Raw genomic sequence first — 21,959 nt, forward strand, 5'->3', positions numbered from 1 at the left:
CTTTCTCTCTCTCCCTCCCTCCCTCCCTCTCTCTCTTTTAGAACAAGAAGGGAGGGGGAGGGAAGAATGTTTCTTTGTTGTTCAAAAAAAAAATCCACAAACTAGATACCTCAGATGCACATTTCTCGGTCTTTTACACATGCTTTCAAACTTTGGGAAAGCATGTTCAAATGACAGAGAGTGACACAGAAAAGGGGGATACTATTATCTAGAATTTCTCTCTCTCTCTTTCTCTTTTATGGCTTTCCCCCATTATTATTTTGCCCTTTGTATTTTCCAGGAAGGTGTAAGGACTGATACATTCTAGAAAAGGGCACATTTTGGTGCATTTCCCTCCCACAACTATCAACTACATCAGTGTGAGCTGTTTTAAATATCTTTTGTTGTCTTCTTGGTATTTAAAGAAACACAAAAAGCACCCAGTCTGACTTCATCTGTTAAAGTAAGAGAATAAAAGAACAGGAAAGAGAAGAGAAAATTTAAACTGAGCATTGACTAATACTTTATTCAAAGGCAGCACTGTCACTCCTTCTAGATTAAATGCTTCAAAACTGCTCTTTTATAATTTTTTAATTTATCTTCACCAAGGCTATTTCCTTCTTTACTTAAAAAACAAACAAACTTACAGAGCTAGTGTCTCTGGAAAAGTGACCTGTGGAACTCAGATTATTTTGGATTTCTCTTGCATCAGGATAAAATCTGTTAGCGGAATCCTCCTCAGTGTAGCTGTGGAAACCTGGCTTTAGGTATCTGACAGTGTCAGATAACAGTTGGCTCCACAAACATACATCCCAAAGGTTTTGTTATAGTGAATTGCCTTCTTCTCTGAAGGAATAGAATGGCCTTTTTTTTTTTTTTTTTTTTTACTAAACCCATATATAAAGGGTGGAATGAATTCTCTTTTTCTCCCATGCATCCCTGGGTGGTACACCTGAAAAGGCATAAGCTAATATTATTTTTCCCTTCATCATTCATCTCTTAGATCTATATATTATTATACTTTCTTATGGCTGTTCTTCTGTATACTCTAAACAAGTAGTTTTATGCCACATGTAGCCCTGTAGCATTCTCAGAAAATTAACATTAAAACAAGATTGTGTTGATACCTAGAGACTGAAAGGCAATTAGATCTGTACATTCACTATGAAACTATGACATGGACAATACAACCATTCTCATGCACCAGCCCATCCAAATGTTCATAAAACTGAACAGTATTTCAATATCTATAAGAATCAAATACGGAATTCACCAAAATGCTAAACATAAAATACAAAATGCATTCCCTGCCACAAATATCACTGCATATTCCCAGGAGTGTTTGTGAGATGCTTCCTCTTGAAAATTACATTTGAATAAACATAATTTAATTATAATCGAATAAAGATCATTTCAATCTGATACTGAAAGGGAATCTAGAACAAAACAACATCAAAGAGGCTTGGCATACTTTATCAGATTAAACTGAGTCTCTCCCTTCATATGCCTCTCAAACCACAAACATTCTGACCAATTGAACATATGAGGGAAATGTTTATTGGTGAAAAGGAGTAACAAGTATGCTTAATTTCCAGTACTGTTAAGATACTTAGTCAGAAGAACATTGGACAAATGACTCCAGAGTGCACAAATGATATCTCTTTGCCTCAAAACCAGGGCGGGCTTCAAAGTTTTTAGCAAGGGGTTCTCTGCCCCATTGCTGGGTGGATGTGGCCATGGTGGGCATGGTCTGGTCATCCTTCTGAACCATAGCAGAGGGTGTCTTTGCCCTCCCAGGCTCCAGAGGCTTTCCTCAAGCCTCCGGGTAGGTGAAAATGGGGGGGGGGAGGGGGGCTGGATCAGCCAGGAGTGGGATTTGAGGATTCTCCAAACTGCACAGAATATTAGCTAGAGGTTCTCCCAAACTCCTGTGAACCCCCAGTAGCCCATCCCTGCTCAAACCCTATGGGTATCCCTATGGCAGTCACTACCTTTCTCTACAACACTTTACAGGACTGTTGTGACAATAATCCATAGGAAAAGATAACATTATATATGATGTCTTGAGCAATTTGGGATATAAAATCCACCTATCGATCAATCTAAATCAAATCAGTTAATCAGTATTAAATAAAAGCTAAGAGAGATTCCAGATGAAAGACTCACTGTAGCTGTTTAGCTTTTGAGATGTTGAAAGACTAACAGAATGTTTGCTACCTTAATCCATGTCAGTCATTCTTTGTTTTTTTCCCATCCACAGGCCAAATAAGCAGGAATGTGAAGAGGGAACCAAAATATTGAAATAAGCCTTGGGTTTTTCTTTAATTGTTTTTATTACTTTGAATGACAGTGATCTTTCTTATTCAAATATTTTACCATACTTTGGACAGGATCCCTTCCACTTGTGGGCCTGGGGAAATTGCTTTCAATTTTCTCTTCAGACTCTGCCTGAAAGTAAGGAGTAAAATGGTGAATTCTTTTTCCAATCATACTTGATTCCTGGCAATATCATGGTAATATATGAAAAAGATTTGCCACTTTTTCTTTGGGTTTTTCCCCTTCAAATTCCCAGTCTAATCTACAGTTTTAAGATATCTTGGTGGGTCCTCCAGCATCCTACCCTATTTAGTTTTCAAGATCAGCCGTGATTCATAGATACTGTCACCTGATTGGGTTCCTATCTTAATATTTTTTTGAGTTTTGCAGCTTCAACTCAATAAGAAGGGACTCCAGAGATCATGTAAAGAAGATAATTTTTTTCTTTAAAAGGTTTATAAATAATGGATCTGGTCATTTCAAATTCCTCCATTTTTTAAAACTTCATTTGACTGTTAAATATTGTATAGTTTTAATTTGCCATATTTCAATTTATTATAGAAAAAAAGTTTAAAGTACAAAGATACAGGGGACAGAAGGCACACAATGCAATAACCAGGGTCCTCTTCCCTTTAAAATATCTGCATCTGTATTCTAAATCTGTCAATTTTTCACTAACATAATTTTTTCTCTCTCCATAGAATTCTGCCCATTGCCAATTAATTGTATTGCACAGAATATAGTACCAGCTGATGACATTAAGAATCAGAGATGTTCTTTTCGGTGTAGCCCTATTAGACTCAGTTTCTTGGTGATGCTATAACAGAGAGAAAGAACTTCACTACTAGCACTTAGGATCAGTAAAATCATGATCATTGTAACAAGGAGGATAGATATGCAAAAAGACCAGTATATTGCTGAAGTTAATAAAGATAGACCTAAGTGGAGGTTAAAAACTGTCCCCTATCCTAAATTATTTAGAGGAGAAAAAAAACAGATTGTGTCCTGTTTACACTGGTTGTAGAGTCCAATGTGAGAATCCCAAAGGTGCTGTTTTCAAGAGACAACTAGACTTTTTTGTTTTTCTTTGAAGAGGTTTTGCTTCTCCTCCAAAAAGCTTCTTCAGCTGTCAAGTGAGTAGTGCTAAAACTCATTTACATTGCCCTACCATTTTAATTTGCAAAGCACTCCGTCAATTTTGAGTCATGTTAGAAGATATCAAAGAGTAGGAATAAAAAAATCTTTTAAAAATCTAATTTTTTTAATGTATAATCTTTTCTCAACACATCTTTGTCAAGTGGGTAGCCATGATTTTGGAAGAGCGGGAGGAAAGGAAGAAGGAAAGAAAGGAAGGAAATGGTATAGTCACTAAATGTTCCTACTGAGTGTCCAGTGAAGCCAAAATCATAGAATATCCATTTTTATTTCCATCTTATTTATTTTACTTATTTGTAACCAGCCCCTATGAAACATAGCAATGTGATATAAAATAACAATAAAAAAACAAATGGAATTGGTTACATTTAATTGTCTTGGATTATGATCCTCAAATAACCTCATATTGATAATACATAAGAGCAAAGGTGGTCCAGTGGTTAGAGTGCAGTACTGCAGGCTATTTCAGCTGGCTGCTAACTGCAGTTCGGCAGTTCGAATCTCGCCAGGCTCAAGGTTGACTCAGCCTTCCATCATTCCGAGGTGGGTAAAATGAGGATCCAGATTGTTTGAGGCAATATGCTGATTGTAAACCACTTAGGGAGGGCTGTAAAAGCACTATGAAGCGGTATATATGTCTAAGTGCTAGTGCTTTACCAATTAAACAAAACTTTGCTATCTTTCTCCACATCTCCTTTTAAGAGTCTGAAATTTATAATGGACAACTTTAATTTATGACCAATTAGCACAGTGAGTGGTAAGTACAATAGAGGAAACAAGATAAGTAATGGACTGCATGGCAGTCTCTGAGCAAATATAGAAATGTTCCACATAAGAAAAATTCCTTCACTAACATCAAGAGTAAGGCACTGAATCTTGATAATCATGAGAGTTCTTCTTTATGCAAAGAAACAGATGTATTTACTTGACAGAATAAAGATCTCTGTTTTCCTGGGCCTATAAAGTTCATTTTCCATCATAGGATTGTGTGTGTGTTCATGCATGGTTAGAAAGCATGGGTCACACATGTGTTATGGATACAGAAACATTGTCAACTTAGAAAGGGGACTTTTATGAGCCAAAAACACCAGTGAGAACTAAACTGAAATCTCTGGATTCCAGTGGATACAACCTACAATGAACTTTTCTTCTACTTTTGGGAAAGACAGAAACTCCCTGAGATTGAGACATTGTACGAAATGTACCTTCACAAAGGACACCATATTCTGTGAAAATTCACTCTGCAAAATTTTAATAGAGAGTTGAGAAATGTGGCCCTTCCCATCTGTACTGCTGAGGAGATTGGATTTGCTCTGCTATTTTATGTTTCTGGTTTATTTGTGATGTTTTATTGTATTGTGTTTGCTACTTGAGGGTTGGGTTTTTTTTTGGAGCTGGTAAGATTTGGGCTGGGTGTAGGGTCTATTAATGCTATGAAATAAATAAACAAGCAAATGAAATGCAACAATAATATAGTATATAGTAGATCTCTGCTGTAAATATTATTTGTCTTGCATTGCAATTACAATCATCGGACCTGGGCAGCCTGCTTTATGTGATCCTGCCCTCTGTGATTCATCAAACAGAAGAGATCCTAAGCACTCTCCTTCATTCCATCTGGCTTATTTATTAGTTCTGTCTTTTAGAAAATTACTTCAACAAAAAGAAAATGCTGACATTATTCTCAATGATATGCTAACTTTCTCCCCAAACACAAAAGAATCAAAAACATTGCTTTTATTCCTGTAAAATTAAATTCTTAAAATTATTCTTAAAAATTAAAACTGTGGTGGCACAGTGGTTAGAATTCAGTACTGCAAGGTAACTCATTGCTCTGAGGTCAGTTCTGAGTGGTTCAAGGTTGACTCAGCCTTCCATCTTTCCAGGATTGGTAAAATGAGGACCCAGATTGTTGGGGGCAATAGGCTGACTCTGTAAAATGCTTAGAGATGGCTGTAAAGCACTGTAAAGTGGTATATAAATCTAAGTGCTATTGCTATAAAATATGCTTGAAGATCTTTTCTTCTTTATGCTAATTTAAGTAACCTCCAAAGAGTAAGGATTAACTTAATCAGATGGTCTTCAAAACCAGGACCTTTTCATGAATGAATGGAATATAATTTTCTTCCTTGTCATGAAAAAGATCATTTGCTTTGAAACACACAGGCCTGGCAATGTATTTTTTAATTAATATTCTTGTATGTGTATATTCTTTATTTATATAGCATTATAATACATACAAGAGTGTTATCATCAGGTAAAATCATGGTTTTACTTAAATTCATATTTCTGAGCAAAATATTCCTGAGAAAATTCCTTTATACCTTCTCTTTGTGCTTTTTTCCTATTAGTTTCTACTAATGGGGAGAAGCAGACAACAATTTCTCCTTCTATCAGCAAAATGTGCTCTGAAGCCAACAATGGCATGCTCCCTCCTCTAGGGGTCACACATTTCACTGTAAGAGTGTGAGAATATGCTTCCAGCAGATAATATTATTCATATGCCTTTGTGCAGGAAGTTGCTTGTCCTATAATAAACTTGGGAAGGAGAAAGGCATTAAAAGCATTTGGGCCCTAATTATAATATCACTTATATCTTTTGGGTCCCGTTTGTAGCCAAACAAGATGTGACAATTTGTTGTGCTTCTGGGTCTCAAAACAAATATGTTCATTTGACATGAAGTTCATCTGTTTAATCTTAATGATACAGAGAGCTCTGTATCTTGGACAAAGTTGTATATAATACTAACATGAAGAATGTGAAAGTTACATGGAAGAATGTATATGATAATGATACGCATTGAAGCATTTTAAGCCTATACAGTAACTTCATTGAAACTGGGTACATTGGCATAGTTCCTGGCCTTTTAAAATCCATCCGGCACACTAAAATTTAACAAATGAATGTGTTAGCTGGTTTTCTTGCTTTGGCTTTCTGGCAAAACTAGATTATTGAATGACCAGCTGCTATTAAACACAGAATTTTTAGTTTCTTAAAACATTAGTAAACAGAAAACAATGTACGCACAGATTTAAATATTTGAAATAGATTTGTAAAATGTAAATAATAAGCTCTTGGAATAGATAAGGTGGATTATGAAAAATGAAGTGGGGAAATATTTCCCAACTGTTCATAGAGGGAAGCATCCAAATGATTTTCAGACCAAGTTACTATGATAGCCAAGAAAGCAGGGGTGAAATTGTTGGGGAACAATGATATATGACCACTGAACACAGACTTTGCACATTAAACAAGAAAGGCCAATATATAAGCTAAGAATATTAACAAAAAGAAGAAAGTAACAAGAAAAGTAACCTGAGGTATTTTTAAGAAAAATCAGAAATCATATGAAATGTTACACAATATAGGACTAGTCAAGAATAATCATGGAAGAGGTCTAACAAAACTAAATTAGGTTAAATAAGAGTGGAAGACTATCTGAAATGAAACAAAATAAACAATTGTAGGGATAAACTATTTGTGGGAAAAGTGTAATGCAAAGGCATAGAAATACTGATAAGAGGCAGTTAAACAGCAGTTAAAGTGCTAATAGTTCTGTCAATAAATATGAGAATGATGTGTGTGTGTGTGTGTGTGTGTGTGTGTGTGTGTATAAAAAAATCAATGTATGTAAAGGATTAATGCAAAACTGTCTATACCAAACAAGACAGATGCAAGAGATTGTGCATCACAGTAATTCCTCACACAAGCAAATTTTTGGCTAAAGTTTTATATAAAGAAATAGCAATGCTATATAAACAAGCAAGTTTCAGTAAAGATAAAAGTACAACAAATTGGATAACTAACACAAGATGGGTAATGGTGAAAGTAGGAGAACCTGAGAAGGAAATTTACTTACAGAATATGTAATGAATATGTAATTATTGAGTATGTAATTATTTTTCTGGGAAGTGTTACAACTGAGAAGGAACTACTACTATAAGAAATATGTTTGAAAACATTGGTTTAAAAATGGAAATGGGACAGGAATGTATCTGTTTAAACTGTGAAGATAATGTAATATAAAAATGACAAGACTGGAAGAAATGACATTTGGAATCATAACTGGAGCAAGAAAAACTAGCTACCTGAAATGTACAGATGATGCTACTTTGTTAGCTGAAAATAAAGAATGCTTAAAAAACTCAGTAGCAAAGTGTAAATAGTGTAAAATATGGGTTATCATTAATATTAAGACATCAATGACTATGTCAACCAGCATTTTTATCAGATTTTTTAAATCCTTATTTTATTACTTGCTAATTCAAGGTAGCAAATATTCCTTCCTCCTCTTATTTACCCCACTACAACAACCCTTCAAGTAGGTTGAACTGAGAGAGAGTAACTGGCCCAAAGTCCCCCAGCTCTCATGGTTAGAATTCACAGCTTCCTGGTTAATAGGTCACCACCTTAATCACTCTTGATGAACTCAAACTTAATAGTAAAGAAATAAAAACAGGAAATAATTTTCATCATCTTGAGTATTGAATAAGTAAAGAGGAAATTAATTCTAGCGAAGACAGGAACGACAATTAATTTGAAATCATGAAGGCTAAGGATATTTCTGTGACAACAAATATCAGAATAATTGAAAGAAATCAGAACTTGATATAATGGATTTCAAACACAATAGAGCAGATTTCTGCAATTATTTACTTAGTTAAAATATTTTGCAAATGATGCAAATTACATCATTTCTGTCAATTGGTCACTTGCATACTGATATCATTATGCAAATGATATAAAAGTATGCAAATAGCACAATTTGTGTCATTTGTGGAACGCCATCATTGTGTAAACTATGTGAGTTGACTCAAATAGCATAATTTGTAGAATTATATTTTTAAGCAAATTCTTAAAAATTCTTATTTGATGTACTTTTGTATTAAATAGACATCAATGAATAAAAGACATCTCTTCTGATTAATCCATTAAAATAGATTTTATTGTAGTAATGAATGGCTTGGAAAAAAAATAAAGTTAAAGATTCCCCTCATTCCCGACTCTAAGGGGTGGTGCTCATCTCCATTTAAAAGCCGAAGAGCCAGTGCTGTCCGAAGAAGTCTCCATGGTCATGTGGCCAGCATGACTAAATACCGAAGGTGCACGGAACACTGTTACCTTCCCACCAAAGATGGTTCCTATTTTTCTACTTGCATTTTTACATGCTTTCGAACTCCTAGGTTGGCAGATGTTGGGACAAGTAACGGGAGCTCTCTCTGTTACGTGGCACTAGGGATTCAAACTGCCGAACTGCCGACCTTTCTGATCAATAAACTTAGAGTCTTAGCCACTGAGCCACCACATCCCTACTAAAAAGAAAATACCTTTAAAAAGAAAGTAGACCCATTCAAGTTATGAATTTTGAAAAATTCATAGAATAACATGCATTACAAAAAGAGGTCAAATAAATGGACCAAATAAAAAATGACTGCTCTCTGATGTGACGGCCACCAAACAGAAATTCATATAGTTTGTTTATATGTGTGTGGATAATAGATGAGAAAAATACTATGTGAGGCAACTTTCAGGGAAATGAAAGAGAACTGATAAGATGCATGAAGAGGATTAAGATCACTAGAATGTCCTTGAAGGGTTGATAATTGCAAGAGATAAATATGCATTCTGTCAACAAGGCAAGGCCCATTTGATAGTGCCTCATAAACTAAAAGACTGAAATTATGTAATCCCAACTTTAGTCAATGATTCACTGAAAGCTAATTGTATAATATTATTTGGGTTCCATTAGGGAATAACTTTTATCTATAAAGCCCTACCACCGCAATGACATCTTCAAGAATTCTCTGAGACAGAAATTTTGCATCCTAGGAAAAGTATTGTACAAATGTAGTGATGGCATGACATGTTGACAATGTACTCATTAGGCAGATCTTCTTGATCAAAATAGCAGAGATGACAACTCCTTTTGAATTGTGGTACTTGGAATGGCCTTTCACAACCTTGGTATTCCAAATGTTGCATAATTTCTCTTTCTCTTAAGATTAAGTATATCCTACTGTCTCTGTGCCAAATCATGGGAATATGTGACTACTCAAAGTCACTTCCACACAATTCAGAACCTTTATTCTCAGATATATTTTTTAAAAAACAGTCTTTTTTTAATATCTTTTAAAGTGCAGCATTAAGCAGATATGGAAACTTTTCAGCCAATTAAACTTCTCTGCATCATCACGGTTTAAAAAAAAGGTAAAGGAGTCCCTGTAGATTTTAATATGCTAGTCGTGGCTGACTATATGTAATTTTCATAATGGTTAATTGCAATTGAAAATTTGCAATCAATAAGCAAATGCACAAGAGTCTAAAATACTATAGCAATTCAAATGCAATTTTTTTGAATTGTTGATACTATTGCTAGAAACCGTGAAGAGTATTCGTTCAACCTTATTTTCTTGGTATCTCAGGCCAGGCATAAGCAATTCCAAGTAGTGTCAATCATTAGCAAATGCTGGTATTTTGATTTGATTTGATTTGATTCATTTGCATTTCTATGCCACCCTATTCCCGGAGGGACTCAGGGCGGCTCACAAACCAAAATATGGGGGGGGGGGGAATACAAACAGGGGAAAAAGTGGACAACTACTACAAACAATTTAAAAACACTCAACAACCACACAATTCGAGCGGGGATCATTTGGGGGGGATCATACAGTCAGTTTCTTATTTCAAGCATTTGGCCTGAGTTTTCCCCCAAAGACTGAGAGCCTCTGCTGCAACTTATAAACATATATTCCAAAATGAACGAATAAATAATTTTGCAGAAGCAAACTAGTATTTTGCTTAGCTTGCACCAGAAATAAGTGTTTAAGAAAAAGCTACAAAAGTTGAGCAATTGAGATATATGGAAACAATGCTTTTGAGACTATTTTCAGTCAATGTCACTATACTAAAGGAGAAAAACCAGTTGCTGATGTAACAGCTAATCAAGACAGCTGCTCTGAAAAAAAACAAGTGTCAAGCAATATTGTTCAGATAAAAAATTACAGTGAGTAGCTTTACATATTCTGGTGCAATTTGGCACCTGGTCACATGTGAGAACAGAAGTTTAAGAAAGGCAACCTATGACTCTAGATATTACGAAAGTACAGTGCCTTGGAAATAAGGCCAAAAGGTTGCTTTGGAGCAGATGCTTATATAGCACCTGTCTGCAATTTCTCTTCAATGCACATTTTGGGAAATAATTATGTGCAGGCTCCTACATGTTCTGAAGCATTTTTTTTTTTTGCCTTTGGATCCCAAAGTGCTGCAGAGCTGGTGCAGATGGAAGGAATGAAATCCACAATTATTTTCAGAGCCTAAAACTAAGGTAAGACCATTGGTGGTTTTCAACCAATATGGAGCGGTATGGGCGTACCGGATGGAGAAATTTAGCATGCCTTCCCATACCCGTTGTTCAGGAGGCCCCATACCAGAATGCTCCCTCCCCTCGTTCGCTCTTTCATTCACCCCACGCAACCTTAACAGGCTGCCAAAAAGTTCTCAGAAGAAGAACCAGAAGAAGAAAGAACTGGGTGGATGGGGTGGGGGGGAGGATGTTGGGGAAGAGGGAAGAGGCAGAGGGGCTGCTAGAAGTGTGTGTGTATGTGTGTGTGTGTGTGTGTGTGTGCACAGGCTGTGAGTTTTAAAAATGTCTGAGTGAATCCAGGAAGAGGGAAGAGGCAGAGGGGCTGGAAGTGTATGTGTGTGCACAGGCCATGAGTTTTTAAAACTTTGAGTGAATCCAGGAAAAGGGAAGAGGCAGAGGGGCTGGAAGTGTATGTGTAATGTGGTCAGTAATGTTGAAGACCGTCAAGGACAGCCATATTTCCTCTGTAAGTAGTTGTTTTATTGTATACTTATTCTTATTTAAGTAGTAAGTGCACAAAATAATAAATTCCCTTTTTTTATACCTTCTCTTTGTAGGTCATTCTTTGGGGCAAAGAATTCAGTGACATCGACTTGACCACTCCCACTCAGTCACACAACTGCCCAGCTACTCCCACCTGGTCACATAATCACCAAGCCACTCCCACAAAACAGGCCACACCTACAGAATAGGTTCTAAAAAAATTTGGAACCCACCACTGGGTCAGACATAGTTAAAAGGCAAACAAGAGCACCTGCAAGGGCAGATTTTAAAAAATCAAAATAATGGCCAAGACCATGTGACCAAACCCCTGCCCCTGTTTACCATGTGGCACCTGAAAACAGTGACAGGACTTTGATTACATGATCCTGGCTGATCAAGTACTACATGGTGATGGCTGCCATCTTGACATTTGGCGGTTGCGCCTTAAGATAAAATAAACAGAAGCAAAAACATGATCTATCTAGAGGAGGTAAAGGAAAAAGTAAGAATTTGAAGCTCATTCATTTCATTCCTGGTGAATGCTGAATGAAAAATCTGCCATTCTTACGGCTCTATCAGATCAGTTGCTATGGAAGAGAAACATTAGTATTTTAGTGATATCATGATTGCTGGAATCTGTTTATTAAAAAGAAAAAGCCACTAGCTGATTTGCATTTGAAAGTGGCAGGTGAAAAGCTGCAAAGGACATTCCTCCTCTCTGACAGATCCCATACTCCTATACTGTATGCAAAATAAGTCTACTAATAAAGTGCCTTCAAATCAGTATTTGACTCCTGGTGGATTGCCTGGACCAGTTCATGAAGCTGTATTTGCAAGATTTAAGAAGTGGCTGGCCTTTGCCTGCTTCCTAAGATTGAGACGGAGCCCAAAGTCACCCAGCTGGTTTCACACCTAAAATGAGACTAGAACTCACAGTCTCCCAGTTTCTAATCTCATGATTTAACCTCTACACCAAACTGGCTTTGTATGTAAGAAAGAACTACATTTATCTTAGTAAAAAATAATACGAACAAACAATAAAACACATCTCAATAAGTCAGAACATATTGTAACATACAAACTAAGCATCCTGCCCAACCCAATAGTTATTCAGTTTATAAAAATAATAAAACTGGGTTATAAATAAATCACTTAAATGATGGACATATATAATATTCCTCCTATTTGTTGCATAATAACCCTGTGAGGTGGGCTGGGGAGAGAGGGAGGGAGGGAGGGAGGGAGAGAGAGAGAGAGAGGGAGGGAGAAAGAGAGAGAGAGAGAGAGAGAGAGAGAATGGTCCAAAGTCACCCAGCCAGCTTGTATGTCTATGGTGAGACTAGAACTCACAGATACTAGTTTCTAGTCTGATGCCTTAACCACAAGACCAAATAAAACAGTTTCATTCCAGAAACTGGAAATATGTTTCTCATTACTGGAGTCTGGGGAAAAATATCTCCAGATGAAATCAATAATGCAATAAAATCCATTGTGGTTGTAGAAAGCAGCAGTTAAAAGCCCATCAGGAAACACCTATAGGTGTTTATAAATGTCTTATAACTGTTTCCTTTATATGATGAAGATGGATATTTTATCTGCCTGTCAATTATTCTCAAGTAATTTTCTTTGTCCCCCTTCAGACAAGCACATTAAATAACAGGTTATGATCATTGGTGCTTCTGACATTTATGTCATGGAGTAAGGTTAGCTGAGCTTTAGCTAAAGAGTCAGGGTTACAGTGGAAGGTCACAGAGAGGATCAGTTCATGTTGATTATCTAATATTTCAATTAGAATAAGATTATCCAAGCCCCGAGGTTACTCTTATCTGTGAAGACAATTGCGCTGCTTGTGGAAATATGATTAAACTTTTAGAGTGAACATTCTGTATGGGATAAAAGGTTTAGAGACCGATGCATTTCAAAACTAGGTGAATTGGCTACTCAGAAGTGGACTGGCCTTTTATTGAAGATTAATTAGGCACAGAGGGATCTTCCAAATAAAGCTACAGTTCCAGTTATAAGATAAGATGAATCCCACACTGATCGCACAACATCATTATTGGGAGCTTGTTATCATGAGCAACTTTGTTAGTGATACTCCATTCATGGTATAGAAAATCCTTATCAAAGCACCAAATACCCAAAATGGCAGTGTATTGATAAGCATAACATCACACTGCAAGCCACAATGCAAGCTTATGTATTCATGTGAGAAACTAAGACACTGGAATACAAGTACAAAAGATCAGGATTTATATTTTGATCTCACGTGTTTTTACCATTTCCACATAACTGGGCACCAGATGCCTATGTTCTTAACAGAAAGGATTCTTGGGTTTTAGGATTCGATCATAGAGACTACTGTGATTTGATAATCATTTGCAAACACTAGCAATTTATTCCTCCTTATATCTATGATAGCAGATGGGAAAGTATGTTTAGACATGATGGAAGGTTAGGATGCAATATTCATTAACTGGACAGAAATAAACACTGATTGGTTAGCAGTTTTCTGTGTTTTACTATTGATCAAAAAGAGAAAGTGCAGACTGGCTGATAGTTTTTCATGAGCTGCAAACTTGGAAAGTCATAAGTAGAAATCTGTTTATCTTAATGAGATCATTCAGGTCAACATCCAAGCAACCTGAAAGAGTATAGTATTTTCTTCTGGGTAATGAAATACCATGGTGTATCTGTTGAAGCTCTCTCCTCGTATTGCTCCTGTATATTTGTCTATGCACTTGGAGATTGCACATGCAATCCATGTTGGATTATGTGATTAGGAAGAAGGAAGAACAGAAGCATATAATGGAGGAGTCAACAGTCCTTGAGCAAGTTCAGGCTCAAAGTTGCCAGCTTCTCTTACCATATCAAATTTGGTTCCATTCCCTTCTGTTTTCAAAGAATTATCCTGTTGATGGAGGCCAAAGCCTCTTTAAATATTCTTTCCAACATTCCATTAGATTGGAAAACATAACAAGGTTGAGAAAATATGAGGAGCATGATTTCTGGGATTCTTTCCAATGCCTTCATACACGCTCTGTCCTGGGTCACATGGCCAGAACAAAGAGGGGGGATTCAGAATGGAGCAGCAAACAACATTCCGAGCTGCTGCTCATTGACTTCCCCTATAGGGAGGCACTGAATGAATTTCTTCAGAAATTTTTACCTCCAGTTTGATCCAGATTATTTTCAAACACAGTCTTTCTTTTGCTGGCTTCTCCCAATACACAACATTTGGTCTTGTTCTGTTTTTGTTGGATGGTTATACCATTAAAGTAGTCCTTCCCAAGCCCCTCAACAGAATGTCTTTGCAACATTTTTTTTGGATAATAAAAAATAATCTCCTATTAATTCTGTAATTAACTTCCTGTAAAATTCCTGTAATAGAGTAGCCCCATGGTGAGATAGGCAGCAAATAAATTAAACAAATTAATGTTCATAGCTATCCACATAGAGATTTTTTTAATGAATTGCCCATTTGGGTCATCACAACATAAAGCCTTCTCTTTCTTTTTTTCCTTTTCTTGTAATAGATATTTAAAAATATAACCCAAGAAAAAGAACAAAAAAGTGATAGAAATTAAATTTACGATTTGAATAAGTTTTGTATTTGCATTTAATGAAAAGGTTTGTGTTCATTTTCCAGTCCTTATGGTTAAGTTAGGTAAGGTAAGAATGACAAGGCTGGATTGGGATAATAATCTTCCTGCTCCACAGATGATTTGAAGAACATCAACTTCAATGCCAATTGTGGTCAGAGGAGTGACCCTATGTAGGAGATTAATTACAGTAGCTCACTGGGATGGACATGTATTCTGAAGAAATCTGGTGGAACACCTTTGAAATCATAACATGTTATCTATTGCTTGGATCAGTTGCATAGTTTATGAACACATGGGGTGTGGTACACCAGGTGGATTCATCGTGGATATCAACATATGGCAGGCCAGTCTAGAATAAAAGATAGCTGAATCGGCACCCTTGTGAAATCAACATAGTAGTCTTGCTTCATTGCTAAATTACCTGCCTCCCACTAAATTGGCATACAATTGCCTACAATTGCCTAAGCAACAAAGGCAGGTTTCTGGTGCCTGCTCAGTCTGAGTTAATCCAACAGATTAATTTTAGCAATATGTCATTGGGGAAGAAACATGCTATACAGGTAGTCCTCAATTTATGACCACAATTGAGCCCAAAATTTCTGTTGTTAAGTGAGACATTTGTTAAGTATATTTTGCCCCCTTTTATAATCTTTCTTACCACAGTTGTTAAGTGAATCAATGCAGTTGACAAGTTAGTAACCCAGTTGTAAAGTGAATCTGCCTTCTTCATTGATTTTGCATGTGAGAAGGTTGCAGAAGATGTTCACATGACCTTGGGATGCAGCAATGGTCATAAATTTAAACCAGTTGTAAAGCATCTGAATTTTGATCACCTGATCATAGGATGCTGCAAAGGTTGTAAATGTTTGTGGGAAATGGTCATAAGTCATATTTTTCAGTGCCATTGTAACTTTGAACACTCACTAAATGAACTGTTGAAAATCGAGGACTACCTATATATCAATATAGTATCCTTGTTGACCTGTGTATGGAAAAGCATTTGAATTAATGCTTGATTTTCATCTATCTGTAGTTTATTGTTTATTCAATTATGCCTATTCCATTTTGGAATCTTCAAGGAAGCAAGAGCATATAATTTGTTTTCCAAGGTACACCTACCTATAAAATTAGAATATTTTGATTAATATATTTTTATTCATTCCAACTGAATGGAACATTGTAAAGAAATTAAATAAAGGGGTTGTGTCCATCAGCAAGATAATGCTCTGAAAACAGAACAAAATAGGGCCAGATGTGGTGCTGGGGGAGAAGCTGCTGAAAGTAAACTTGAATCCAAAAATCTTTAAAGAAAAACATTTCTAGGAAAAAAAATCTCTCAAAGCATTTCTTTGGAAGAGGCACTTGGACAGCAGTTCAGAATACTGCTGACTGATCCAATCTAAGCTGCCCTCCTTCATTTTCATCACCTGATCCAGCATTGAGTATATGCAGCTTGCTGTGAACTTCCCAATTCAGGAAAACCCAGATGCAACACAAGGCAGAAATGCACAGAGAGGCAATGCGTATGCACCCAACCTAGCTAGACTCTCACCGAGGTATAGACAGGCACACACTTACAGAGGCGACATCCTTACACTTACAGAGAATATCCTTTGCTGTACTGTACAAATATACTTGGATAATTGGATACACTTGGATAATCGGATATACTGGATAATTGAATATACTGTACATAAGAAGCCACTACTACTAATAAAGAAGTTTGGGGGTGGGGAGAGAGAGAGACAAATATTCCAGAAGCAATGTTCTCTGTGTTTTCCATACTTTCTTAGATATAATGCATTATTTAAGTCATGGACAAAAACAAACACCAGAAGCAAGACAGCATTATGAGGTGCCCTATTTGATGATCTAGCATTTGTCTGAACTTCAAAACTGGCATGATACAAAATGTGGTAATAGTCTTAATTGGAACATAGTGGAATGGCTTGATGAGAAACTGCCCTATAACTGGCTACAGACCCTACTTTTGGAAGACTAGTCTAACATTCTACACCCAGCCCTATGGTCATAGAACAATACATCAATCCTTCACTGTGAATCTGATCTACCATTTTTAGCCATATTTAATGCATACAGTTAAAGATCCATACAACCTGTATATATGACCCCAACACACCTAGTTAAACAAATTATCCAGACATATTTTGGTTCATCCCACCTTTATGACACTTCATAAACCAAATTTTCTGAAAAGGTCTGTGATAGACTTAGAGTGTATTTAGTCCAAATGGAATAAGAAGTTTAAACTAACATTAGAACAATTGCAATGGAAATTTGTTTTGGCAATATACATGACTTTGACTTATCTTTGAAGATCATGGAAGAGAAGATACTCTTCAGAATACTCTAAATGTCTGCTGGTTCTCTCAAATGAGCATCCAAAGAGATATTTATAACTAATTTATCAGTAATCATAATCCCTAATTTTTCCTCTTTTGCACTCCTTTACCTATCCAATTTCTACTAAGCAATCACTTATTCTCTGGACAAACATAGGAAATTGCATAAGTGTTTTGGGATAAAGGAAAACTATTTCACTAATGATGTGCCTTCTGGTGCACAGATACATTTAATATAGTTAAAAACACAGAATTTAATACATGTTAGTAAACCATGAGTAACAAGAGGAAACTATGTGAAATTGATCTTTATAAATGTCCTGTTTTTTTCTATTGTATACTTTAGAAATATTTTTTGCTGTAAAACGCAAAAAAAATATTTTATTTTTTAAATCCCCCACTATATAGAGTTACTAAGAAGAAACAGACATTACTTATAACTGAAAAAGGAAACTGATCGTCAGGCTTGAGATAATTTTACTGGTTAGGTAATGGTTTTGATAATATTTTAGGAGGGGAAAAAGATCTGTTCAATTGTAAAACCTATGGACTCCATAAACAGGAACAATATAAGAATATTTAACAGCCTCTGGTATACCTCCTGAAATGGTAACCCTTACCTAGACTCATTGATCCGAAAAGCTATGCAGCTTAATATTTGGATAGGGGGCCATAAGAAAAGTTACACTAGAAGAAGACAACAGCAAATCAATTTCGTAACATTGCCAAGGAAACAACATTGATGCAGTCACACGGAATTGAATGAGACTTAAGCTGTATTGTCTTTACTAGCTTGAGACAGCAATCATCTAAAATGAAACAATGATTGTGCTGGGTTTGCTTACACAAATTAATTTTAAGAACATACAGTATTTCAATTATTGTAATATTGCTTATATACTGAACTATTACTTTTCTAGACACCATATAATTTGCTAAGGTTTTCATTGCTTATCACTGGATGTTATCTCATGAAGGCCAAAGTAATCTAGATTTGCTGCTCCATTATTATTATAAGTATAAATACAATGTTGACTTTGTGCAAACTAAGATAACTCACTACTAGCAGAAGATAGTAATTTACTACTACTATGCTACTATTGTTTCTAGCCTCCTACTAATAGGAAGGATCCCAATCTAATGAAAAATTTATTCCTATGCAATTTGTAATAGTGGCCACCTCAAATTTATCTTGCAGAAAGTAAGGCAGTCAGTACTGTGAATTTGCAGCAGATCCCCCCCCCCAAAAAAAATCTGGGCAGGGATCTCTTTGCCAGTGCTCCATTTATCCTCCTTCTACAGTTTGTCTTAAAATGTTCAACAGGCAACAGTTTTTTAGATGGAAATATATCTTACTTTCTACAGTTTTATTCCTGATTACGATTCAAGATGAGTCCTTTTTTCCCCATTCCTAAATAAAACATAAAGGCTTACACTTTTTTATTACATGGTTCTAAATAGGCTCTATTTTCATACCAAATGAAAAAGAAGTTAAAATTGGCACCGACCTTCCACAAAATTGGATCTGTGTAGTAACATCAACACAAATAGCCCCAATTCAGCAAGCAAGTTAACCACATGACTAAATTAAACCTGAGAATCATCTCAGTGGTTGCCAGAGAGTTTCTTTAGCAGTGAACTCACATGTGCCATCCAATAAGTAATAAAATATAATCATTTCACCATTACTCTTTTGCAGCAATTTGTTTTTAAAGGCCAGCATGATTTTCTTGCATTGTTGGGCACCAAAGGGCTAAATGTTCAGCACCATTGAACTTTATGGAAGGAATAAAAAAGTAGTAATGAACTTAATATTACACTAATAATAATTATGTAACACTACACTATTCTGCAGTGACCTACCGATGTTGAATTGATCCAAACTAAATAAAGGGGCCTTGAGGTTTTTAAAGGTATATTGAATTTAGGAGAAACATTTCTCCTTTAACTTATTGATCCTTTTGGAAGAATTGGTGTTAGGAATGTTTAAAGGTTGACCTTCAAGTACTCCGGGAAATAAGGCATGTACATTAAAAACAAAGTACATACACTGGAGCATGCTTTTTAGGATCAATCTTACTGAAGATAATAAGATTGGATCTATGATATCAATCATGTTTAATTGCCTCCAAGACAGCTATTTTATGCCATGAAATTCTCAAAATTTATCGGTGCCATATACAGTATGTGTGTGTGTGTGTTTGTGTATGTGTGTGTGTATATATATATATAGTGTCACAACCCCTGGTATGCCCCAATTATGGGAGGAAGCTAACTGCTTCTATTCTCTGTCCATCGGCTCATCACAAGAGACCATCCAGACAGAAAGCCCAATATTTTTTACTGTTGCCTTTTGTTACATTTGTGTTGTATTTGTGCTGATAAATAAATAAAGGGAGACTAGTATAGATCTATTTCAAGCTATTTAGCTCTCATCAGCTAGCCATACCCTTACTGGGATTTGAACCTGTGCTGCCTAAGATGTAATACAGCACAGGTTCGAATCCCAGTAAGGGTATGGCTAGCTGATGAGAGCTAAATAGCTTGAAATAGATCTATACTAGTCTCCCTTTATTTATTTATCAGCACAAATACAACACACACACACACACAAACACACACAAACACACACACACACAAACACACACAAACACACACAAACACACACACATATATGTATATAATGTAATTATTCTGTTTGACTTATCAATTGTTCTTACCCAGCATTCTCTTATTTTTATAATATAATTATTCATATTGTATTTATTTGATACTTTCCAAAACCATGCATAAATAACTAATCTGTTACTGTGCGTGGCATAATTGGCACATTTATAATGATTATAATAATGATTCTAAGATAAAACTTGGATAAATTTTTTGGGGCTTGAGGTTACCTTTGTCTGAAAAACAATTTTATGATTATATTCAAGATGAGTCTAATTTTTTACAGTTCATATTGCTTTTGCTAAGATTATGCCACCTTTTGGTAAGCCTTCAACACCATTACTCATCCTTGAACCCAAAGAAAAATTAACATGTTAATTTACCAAAATAGTGAAGGCTATAGAAACAAGTGGGGAAGCAACATTATATGCTTGGAAAGAAGAACACATCCACTTCCTATGGATGTGACTCAGAGTCAGAGACAGCGCAAAGCATAGCATAGTATAACTTGACTGACTGACTGTCCCTCCATATTAGATAAGAGAACTTGAGTACTTGGTACTGAACTGTGTTAAAAAAAAACACAGTACTCATTGCATGTCGACACTAAAATTTTGTCCTGGTATTTATCATTTGTTTTGTACTCAGTGCACAAGCTAGATCTTGTTGGTGTTGCCTGCCTTGTGACTCACTACATTATTCTTTATGGGAACTCATTACTTTTGGTACTCATTGCCCATCCTGGCATGAATTAATGATGGATACTGAGGTACCACTGTGCTTCCTATTCAGGAAATGTCTTATCCCTGAGCATCTGGACAGTAGAATATAATCAACCAGTCAAAGTCAATAACACACTAAACACAAAAGAAAATATCTAGCAAAAAATAGTCAAAATCAAATCCAGAGATCAAAAGTTGCAGAAAAGGTATATTAAATTCAACAGATTAGGCATACAACAAAGTCAAGGGTAAAGCTAAGGTTCAGAAGTCCAGATATATAAGCTGAGCCAAAGCATTGGTTACACAAGACAAGAGTAGAACAAACATTGTTTGCAGTACAAAACTCTTCTAATAGACAGTTTTCTGAACTAGAGTTCTGAAGTTTCCACCAGATGGTTTTGTATCACTTATTTAGAAATGCCAGCTGCATATTTGCAGTTAAGATATAATACGAGTGTCTGGAAAAATAAGATAGGGATGACATAATAAGAATTTATAAAATGAAGCATGATTTTCATGTTCTTTCATACTAAAAAAAAACCCTGAGCATCAGATAACATTGAATGGTGAGAATTCAAAACTCTTACTCTTGGGGAAATTTAACTTTAGATGAATTTAAATCTCTTGGACCTCTTTTATTATATCCTAGGATAAAAAAGGACCGTGCTGATTGTCTGGCTAGACATTTATGTATTATGTATGAGAAATCTTGGAAATTCAGAGAAATGCCAGATGGGAAGGGGCTGAATATCATATTTTCAAAAAAGAGGAAAGATGAGAATCCGGAGAAATAAAAGCCACATCAATACTTGGGAAGATTTTAAAGCAAATTATTAAAAAAAAAAACATTGATAGTAAACAATGCAGTATTTGCCAGAATCAATTTGTCAAGGACAAGACATGTCAAATCATAGCTATTTCTCTTAATTGGAGAGCCTCCTTATCAGCTTGTTGGAAATGCTATGGGGTATAAGATATTTTAATTTCAACAAAACATTTGACAATGTGTCCCATGACATTTTGATTAGCAAGCTAGTTAAATGTGGATTGGATGCTTTGACAATAAAATGACTGCACAGCTTACTTGAAAATCATACTCAAAAAGTCTGCAAAAAGTCTTCATCTGACTGGAAAGTCATTATCAAGTGGGCTGCTCTAAAGTTCAATTGTCTTCAGCAGTTTTATTAATTAATTCAATATGGAGGTTAGAAGAAAGGCTTATTATCAGCTGATGTGAAATTGGATGGAATAGCTAATAAACTGGAAGAAGGAAGAAAAGTTAACATGTTGTTTGCAGGTAATAAA

The sequence above is a fragment of the Thamnophis sirtalis genome, unplaced genomic scaffold (assembly GCF_051295495.1).
Source record: "Thamnophis sirtalis isolate CommonGarterSnake01/CBP01778 unplaced genomic scaffold, rThaSir2_p1.2 scaffold_1, whole genome shotgun sequence".
Taxonomy (NCBI): Eukaryota; Metazoa; Chordata; class Lepidosauria; order Squamata; family Natricidae; genus Thamnophis; species Thamnophis sirtalis.